Source organism: Larimichthys crocea, chromosome VIII (genome assembly GCF_000972845.2).
Source record: "Larimichthys crocea isolate SSNF chromosome VIII, L_crocea_2.0, whole genome shotgun sequence".
In the NCBI taxonomy this organism is placed as follows: domain Eukaryota; kingdom Metazoa; phylum Chordata; class Actinopteri; family Sciaenidae; genus Larimichthys; species Larimichthys crocea.
This window is the reverse complement of record NC_040018.1, coordinates 13,611,194-13,620,927: the sequence shown is the minus strand read 5'-3', so window position 1 is coordinate 13,620,927 and position 9,734 is coordinate 13,611,194.

Here is a 9,734-nt window from a genome sequence, read left to right as displayed (position 1 = left end):
AATATGCATGATCCCATCTCACAGGCACAAAGAGGACTCCCACCAGTATATTGGAATGGGGAAATTAACTGCATGTTTGAGGGTCCTTGCTTTTATGTAGGGTCCACAGTTCACAGAATGAATGCTGCCAGAACATATCACCCTGTACAATGATTGAAGTGGCGGACTGGCCTGGCATCAAGGCAGAATCGAACCAATAGGTTTTCCTTGTTGTTTAAGTTGGGTGTGCCAAGTGTCACTCTGAGTTTGCCTCTATATGCCATGCCACTAATAGCTGCTTTGAAGAGCAAATACCTCTCAGACTTGGAGTATTTATCACAATTTTCTACCTCACTGTTGACAGAGCACCAGTAATTTTTATGACACTAAATGTAACTTAATCGAAACCCAATATGATGAACCTTTCTGGCAGGTTCGAATTAGCACCAGAGAATTAACTGTGTTTGAAAGATGGTATTTTAGTATGTTACAGGCACCATGTGACATTAGACGTTAAACTTAAAAGCTTGTAACATCGGTATAGCTATAAATATTTTCATCCTTTTGTACAGCCTCGTCTTATATTATTATCTTAAGTTATTGTATATATTTTTGGTTATTTATGTGTGTGTATTTATCACTACCAGTTCCACATACAAATGTTTTAAAATGATATTCTTTGATATCCTTTGATTGTTTTGTAATTAATGGTGTTTTGTTTCTTCATATCCATTGGTATATACTGTATGAGGGGTATGTGGTAGACAAAATACATGGTTTGTTATGAGCCTTGGTTTTGAGGGTCACAGTTTGGTATGTTTTCACTGTAGCTGGGGAAAAAATGTAGAAAACAGCATTTTTCTTATTTATTTTGAAAATGTAAAGATTCAGGGTCATTGAGCATAATTTTACTGTATCAGTTAAGGTCCTCAAATACTGCCATATTGTCAAATAAATGTTAGACTGACATGTGATGCACACTGAAGGCGCATTATAACAGGGCTCTTTGACCATATTATTAAATTCTGTATTCTCTGTGAGTATGGTTGCATATGCTCAGAGATAAACACAGCATAGTGTCAGTGATTGCTTTGGTACAGTCTGAATCTGCACTAAGTGAATACCTAAATGCTGTGAATCCAGTCTGATTTTATCTTGTTATACTAATCGACACATTTAGGTGATGCCATCATAGATGACACATTTGAAGTGTTTCCACAGATATACTCAACTTCACTTGTAACAACTGTTGTATTCTGACATACACCCATGGTATTTAACTAACAGAATCTCAGACCCACATGAGTGCCCCCTCAACTCTGTTAATAAAAATAAAGTACAATATTCAGTCCATGGGACATTGTCTTGAAAGGAGAGATTAGGCATCATAGATAATTAAAGAGAAGAAGTGCTCGAATAGCAGAAGCAAGCTTGACCACTAATCCGAACTACTGTATCCTTCATGTACCTTAACTTTGTGCTCCATGTTGCCTTTTTTATGAGCCACTTGGGGGCAGTGGACTAAGCTGAAACCACAAGAGAATCTGGTTTCTTTTAGCTCTGTTTTAGTCTCCCCCAACCTTTGACTTTTTATATATATATATATATATCTAATATATATATAAATATTTATTAGTACAAGGGGTGTAAGACACACACGACACCTATCTCCGAGACATTGACTACAACCAAGCAAGCAGTAGATATATTATGTGTGTATACGTAATGCTCTATGTTAATATAGCCAAAATCCACTAACCAGACGTAGTATTTGTTGTGGTCCTTCCCTCTGTCTCCCTCTAGTGTACAGGCTGTATTTTTGGGTGACTGAGTAGAAGGTTATTGTGATCCAGAGCTTGAAGCCTGCGAGCAGGATGACTGAGAGGGAAATGAGCAGCTCATGCAAAGAATTGGAGGCACTGTGGGCTAAATGATCAATGCCATTGATCAGCCAGTCAATCCTGGAGTCTATATTCCTCTCTGTTTACACTCTTCCAATGCCACTGTGTTAAACTGAGCGTGCTCTAAGCAGCCACCTTAGGGACCCTCTAAAAGCCGGCCTCACACCCGCCATTGATTGACATGTCGATTATCTTGGAAGCTGTTGACAGCACAGTTGTTAGCCATCTTAAACATTAATGATGATGGTGGTGGTGGGGGGGTTGTTACCTCAAGTTACACTCCTGACTAAGTGAAAGAGACATTAATTTTCAAGCATAGTACCACTTTGAATTACACAAAACACATGAAAAAACTTTAAACAAAAAACAGCCAGATAGCTATGTGTGATGCAGCAGTGATATTGCTTTGTGATGGGTGAATGTGCCTCATCTCTTGTTGACTTGCCTGTGTTTTCTTTTATCACCAAGGGCAGACTGTGTAGAAAAACTCTTCCCTTCAAATTACAGGCAAAGCTTACAATAGCACACTGAGTGGTTTTCTATCCATTTGTATAAACACTGAAGCTTTAGAAATGTCTGACTTTTTTGTAAGCACATTTCTCCTTTCTCTGGGTATTTAAAATCAAGAATTCACAGGATTTTCATCTCCCTTTACACTTAATAAGTCTGACCTTCTAAAAATCATCAGTCTGCTCTCTGTACAAAAGAGAAAAACACTGACTAGTTATGTAATTTGGAGGCTCATCCATACAATAGGACAATGCTAAATGAACAACACATAGTGCACATTAGTTTCCTGAATTTAAGCATTGTTTTAACAGGAGACAAGTTCACACATTACACAAAGATGTCTTTTTTTAATGTAGAAACTAAATTGAGATTCCATTGATGATGTTCAGCATTATCATTTGGAGGACTTGTGAAGTGTGGATGTCTAGTCATGCCCTTGCTAAGTGTAATCAACACCAGATCATGTTGTATGTGTGTCTGTGTAAAGATAATTACATTAAGTGTGCAGACTCTACCACAAGCCTCGAGCTCCCAGGATCAACCTCAAACCTGTTTCTTCTTTTATGCGTCATTTACTGCCTGTAAACAGTTTGTGTAAAGCAGTTTATAGATAATTTCTACAAGTTCCTTGAGCTCTCCTAAATATGTGCTTAAGTTATACAAACTCTTCACTTTAATAGACACCCAGTAATGGGTTGACATTGGCCTGGCTGCAGGGACCATTGCCTCTGAAAGCAGTTGCACCCCAGTAATGCTCAGGGTTTGTGCCAGAAAGGTTGTTGGGCCTGGGAGGGGCATTTATTGAGCATTTAATATTTTAGCATTTATTTACCAACAAATTGCCTAATCTATATACACCCTACACTGCTACATTCACAGCTATAACATTACTGCAGACATCATTCGCAACCTCTCTTACACACACGCTTTCTCATGTCCACTACCATGCCTCACACATATGACCACACGCTTGCTAATGTTATGTGCACAATCTTTGCAGTTAGTCCTTAAAGAAATGTGCTCCTTGAAACACATTTTATTTAACCAAAAATCTAGATATTTTAAATTAAAATACATTTTGAAAAATCCCAGATGCTTAGTCCTGGTGGGGAGTCAATTTGAGTTAACAGGTTTGCAACACACTGGTGGAAACCCTGAATGCCAATGTTCATATTGCTGCATGATCCTCCCCAAGTGGCAGCCTCAACCTGACATGAAGTCTTTTGTCTGCGTTCCCTCCTGTTTTTTTGGCGGTCACTCTTTTTTACCTTAAGCTCCTTCTTGCTGCTGCCAGCTTCCACAGGCCTCTTTTGGTTGGTCAACACATTAAAAATTGTGCTGCCTCTTTACAAGATTGTCTTTTAATCTTTTGCCTCTACCATGTCACCTCGAAACGTGTGGAGGCTGATATGATAATGATGTGAACCTGTCCAGGGTATTAGAGTTAAGCTGGCTGATTAGGCTGCACATCGATTAGTCTGGCACTGGTCAGGTCTGAGCATCAGGGAGGGAGGTGTGTTGGGTGGTGGGGGTGAGGGACGATCGACAGCCATTCTGAAGAAATGACCTCACTAAAAGAGAATCACAAATGTACACACAATGAAACACCTACAGTAGATACTCAAACTAAAAGAGTCAAATCATTTTGGCAGTTTAAGCACTACTAAGTAAATATTACTAAGTTCTACCTTTTTAATAAGCTGCTATCAGTTGTTAAGAACCTCCTTAGGCATTTTTAGGCCTATGTTAAATCTTCCCAGTGACAGAATTGAACTAAATTACTGAATGAATTACTAAATTACTCACATTACAGATACTATAGAGACTTTTTCATGTCATGTTTCACAACTAAGTTGTAGTTGTAGCAGATGACAACATGGTGGTTTGGTGTAGCATGGTGTAGCAGGAGAGATAGCAGCCACGGAAAGGTTAGGAACCCTTGCCTTGCTTGAACACTGACGCTTTTAGTCCCGGAACAGAGTCATTAAGGTTCATAGCTACTGAAGAGGCCAATTAAAAACAGAGCATAGGCATAAGTCTAGAGAGAGGTATCATTTGCTGGAGGAACCCAGGCCTTTTATCGGACCAGTGGGAGTCCTCCTTTATGCACCCAGGGAATCAGAGGGCCTGTCAGACATCTCTTGGAGATGTTTTTACATCAAATAATTCACTTTCACTCAGAAACATGCCTGTGGTGAATAGCAGGAAGATAGCTTAGTTTGGCCTCAGCCCAATGATAATGATTTTTTCACCTCTGACAGTGTTTATGTCCCATATAAGACAGTATTATTGAAAAGCACATTGAAATAAATATTAAAAACTTGACACCTGCTAAGAAAACCACAGGCCTTTTAAATCAAAAACTATTTAATAAATACACTAAAATAATGAGTGAAAAAATGTGGGTTGAACTAAGATAGGTATGTTTTAGAAGTCTGTTAGTTTAAAACAATATTACACCACTATTACTATTAAGGTATTATTACATGTGACTTTTTGAACATGTCATCTTCCATTATTAGCTGTTACATCCCTACCCTATTCCTCTTGTAGGTACTTTTCCTGACAGACAGACTGTATAGAAATCCTCAATTATCTCTCACAAAGCTCCATTTTACTCCAATTAGCTGCTAAATCTATCTGTGTGGTGATTTAATGCAGGGATCGAGTGAAGGGCAAGGGCTTAATCTTGGCTTCCTTGTTTACTGAAATAATTGATATTATCAGATTCTTGGTGATTAATAGGCTTACTAAAGAATACCAGGGCTCAGCAGCTTTGTCTGAATGCAAAGCTCAATTATCATATAAGTATTTCCCTGGAGTCAACTAATTACTGTGAGTTAGGCTTGCTGTGAAGTCAAGACTAGAGAGATGGGAAAACGTAAATGGTGTTAATCTTCTAGCAAAGTAAAGTATCACTTTAGCTTTTGTGGGTTCACATTTCCAGTGGTATATAACCTATGGTCATTTGCACTGCTTATGTGAAACTTAGGTCACAATGTCATCATCACTATCAGGCCAAATACTGATCTGTGTAGGGCTAGAGAAAGTAACCCTAACTTTTACACTCAGAAGTAAGTGACAATGGTGACCTCAAGTTGAAAAAAAAAGAAGGAAAGATTGAGAAGACAGACAAAAAATGCTTTGGGAGCAGTGACATGCCAATATTGAATGGCACATAAACATCCTACACATACAGTATATTTCAGCACTTGGATCATGCCAAATTAATACATATATTAGGTTGTTTTTATGATGTTACCTTTACTGATGTTTACAGCATTTGTGAATAAATAATAGTCAATGTTTCACCATTTATAATTCTCCACCTTGTAGTAGTGTTTACTTACAAACTACTCTCACCTTGCTTTCCCTTTTCCACACATACAAACAACCCTACACATACCTACAATACAGCCTACACATCTCTGTCTCTTACTGCACACACACACCAGCTTGTCCTGCCCTACCTCTTCCTGTCTACCTATCCAACCTGCCCTCACTACCAACTTGCCAAATACTGCCACTTGATCAGTGGTCCTACACTACACTCGACATGTTTAAGCTGCCACATGTGGAGAAGGCTTGTTGTTAATGATGTAGCGCATTGCAACGATGTACTGAAACCATGTGTGTTTACTGTTGCTTTATCTGGCCTGTGCTTGTAAAATATCCACTGTGATAGCTCCGTGCAAAGCAGGTGCGTAGATAGTGGAGGGGGGAGACCAAGGGGAGAAGGCGTGCTGTCAACTTCTTTGACCACACATGACGTTGTTCATTTGGTCAGATGTAATGAAAGAGGATGGCCAATTAATTCAAATGTGAAATGCCTAGTGGGAATACAGTTTGGTGCGTAGTACAGTATATGTAGGACTCTAGAGATTATCTGTTAGAAGTTCTACCACAGTCAGAATGGCACTCCAATGTCCAGATTGCTGACTTGCAGCACTGAGCTGGTTGGCATTTTTGCCCCCTCTATGATGGATTGTTTTAGAATCTTAACTTTTGGTTTTTAGTTTAGGGTTTGGCGTGGCACCTGTCCAGTGTTTTTTGTCACAATGTCAGAATATATGAGATTTTCTCAACCATATTGCAAGTCAGAGAAGAAGGAAAGGCTGAAATGGCTAAATAATTTATCTGAGCACTGTAGAATGGTAGAGGTGAGAATGTTTTCAGAATACAACAGGTACCACTGTGTCCATATCACACCAGCCCTTGGAGAGAGCCAAACCATCATCCGCTGCCTGTCTGTCTGCCATTATTTGCAATGCTGATTGATAGCTCTTTCTCTAACCCCCTCCATCCCACACGGCAACTGTGGTTTGCTGCCTCTTTATTTCTGTCTCCTTTTGCTTCCTTTTCCTCTTTTGCTCAGTTTCTATCGCTGTCTTTGTGTCTCTCTGCAGACTGTGAGCTGATATCATCCTTTGAAAGGGTAATGATCCCACTGTGTTGAGATTATGTATGTGTGCTGCACAGTGTAATGGCCTGGCTTTTTATTGCCTGCCGCATACTAATCCCACAACTGAAGGAATGAGATGACACCTGCAGGGAGCTGTGTGCGAGCTGCAGCCTCACATGAAAGAATGGCCATTAAAAATGATCAAAGAAATTACTGCACTCGGCCGCACAACACTGCTCTCACGCCTGGCTAGGTGTACATCCCCCTGCCCCAACATGCACAGGCATCCACACACATACACATACACTCTTGAATGCATGGACTTGGACTAATTAGTATCTGCCTCTGATGGATATTTTCCAAGTGATCCTCTGTGGAAATGTCCTGCACATAGTTGCCTTAGGCTCTCTGCAGATGATGCACCCACGCTTGCAGATAGGAAATGGAGGACATGCGTGAGCTCAAAATGATAGTCTGTTCTCCATATCCCAACCACAAATTATTCATGGACATTTTACCACAAGTGTTTTCCTACTGAATTTTTATTCGACTTTTTCTTCAGGGGTCTTTTGTTATATTAAGAAATGATTTCAAAGTTTATTCATCACATTCTGTTTTCGATGTTTGCTGCATTATTGACAAAAGAAGTACAACCTTTGAAAAGTTGTTGAATCTGAGTGTCCTTGAAAATATGTTATAAGAATAAGCACAATGGTGACCATTTGCACTGGAGTCATAGCTGAGTCAATTTCTTCTTTCCAGGCTTTCTGACATCTACCCTGTTACACTACAACGCTGCATCATACTGTGCTGTACTGTCTTCGAGTCCCTCCTCCTTTTTATGTCGCTGTTCACATGTCTCCTATCCCTGTTTGTGTGTAGGTTATTTCTCCCAATTGTGCATCTGTCCATCTCTGCCCTCTTCACCAGGTGCACCACCTTGGCTGCACATTCATTCTGGGAGGTGACAGGGTGTGAGCCAGGTGGCTGTTCTTATCAGTTGGCCCTCTGTGCTGTGCAGGTGATTTTTTAATTTTTTTCAGTCAGTCCGTTGCCCCTCATAACAAATTCACTCTGCTGACGCACAATGATGAATGCAATTTATTTCCTATAGAACCTGGAATAATAACTCCTTCACTTTGTTAAACGCCTGGTCTGAAATGGCAAGCCACCACTCAATGTGCTATTAGAATCAACACCTGCAGAAATAATGGGAGGTGTGTCATTTATGGCCCCTGGAGACATGCAAAAAGAACCAGATTCACCAAGTAAATGGTTATTGCAGTGTGTATATATATTATTTTCTGCGTTGAACATAGGCTCGCCACGCGGAGACAATGTGGTTATCATAGGAATCCATTTTACCAAGAGATTTCTTTTTTCAGTACTCCTCCTTTCTCCCCCTTTAGCCCCTCCCTTTCTCTCCCTCAGCAGTCCATTTTAGAACCATGCGGCTGCATGGTTTGGTGGGTAATTTCACTGCCTTTTCATGTGTCGGAGGGCGAGGAATCCTCCTCCATTAGGTAGTGTCATCTTGTGATGTATGATGTATGCACAGAAAGGCAATCTGATGTTTATTCATGACTTTCAAGGCAATGCCTCAGCTAAGCTCTCTGATTTCCTTTTAAGGAACAAAACTACATGAGATTGAGACTTCAGTTTAAAGGCACACAGACCATCCTGCAGCACTCCTATATTCTGTAACCCCCCCCACCCCCTCTCTCTCACACACACACACACATACATACATACGTACATACTCTCTCTCATCTCACCCACAGCTCTTTTTTTTATCTCTTTTAAATTCTCCCTCGATATTTTTTCTGTCAGATTTAATTTATTTGACCCTTAGAAAAAAGATCACATGCAGTTATTTCCTTCTGATTTTGCCTGGCTGTCTCCCCATCTTGCCTCTGTACTTAACTAAGGACTTTGATGAAGAGATGAATTTAGATCGTTTTTATAGTAGGCTGGTACGTTAATGAGACACCACCACTGCGAAACTAAAAGGCCCCCTGGTCACAAGTGAAACACACACACACACACACACACACACACACACACACACAAATAAATTGTGTATGTGAAACAGAGCTACGGTCATATTGATTCTGCGTACTTAATGTATGTCAGTGGTTCTCAATCTGTAGGCCATGCATGACCAGGGGAAAAATATGGAATGATACTAAGCTGAATGAATATGACTTATGTAGGGGGAATAAACAAAATTGGGACATGCCAAAAAAAGTTTGAGAGGCACGGATGTTTGTCCACCACAGTTCAGATCACTTCTGACTATGCAAACAATCCAGTGTTTTAGGAAATCTGTGGTAATCAGTGATTGTCACAATGACAAACCAACAGCTTGTTTGTAATTTTGTCTCCAGGTCCAGTCTGTTATAAAGTAACCATAATTCAAAAAGCATGTCCCTATTTGTCTTTTAAATGACTTTTTAATGGTAATTAAGTCACATCTATCCATCATACTAGCACAAGTCCATGCAGGCTTTTGATGGGACTCCTCCTATGAACAAATGGTATCTATTAATATTCTCAATGACCAACCTTCCAACAGCACATGCATCATAATATGTGAGGGACCTACTGCTGGAGTAATCTTTAACATGTACATTTATGATAGCCAGTCATTCAGCGTAGGTGTGTGTTTGTGTGAATGTTGTTAGGCTGAAATCCTGTCAAGGCTCGAGAGTGTAGTGCCACCTGTCAAGTGTTGTTGCTGCTGCATGCATGATTTTAGTAAATTGATACCTGGATGCCTGCTATCAGGGCTCCACACACAGAGAAGGAGGGGATGCAATATGTAAACCAGAAAAACTCTAGGACTTAGACCTTGTTTATTTGGCTTTGCATGTGTCTTTTTAACATGAGCCATGGACAGATCCCTCCTCCATCATCCCATGTTTGATTTAAATAGCTAAAGT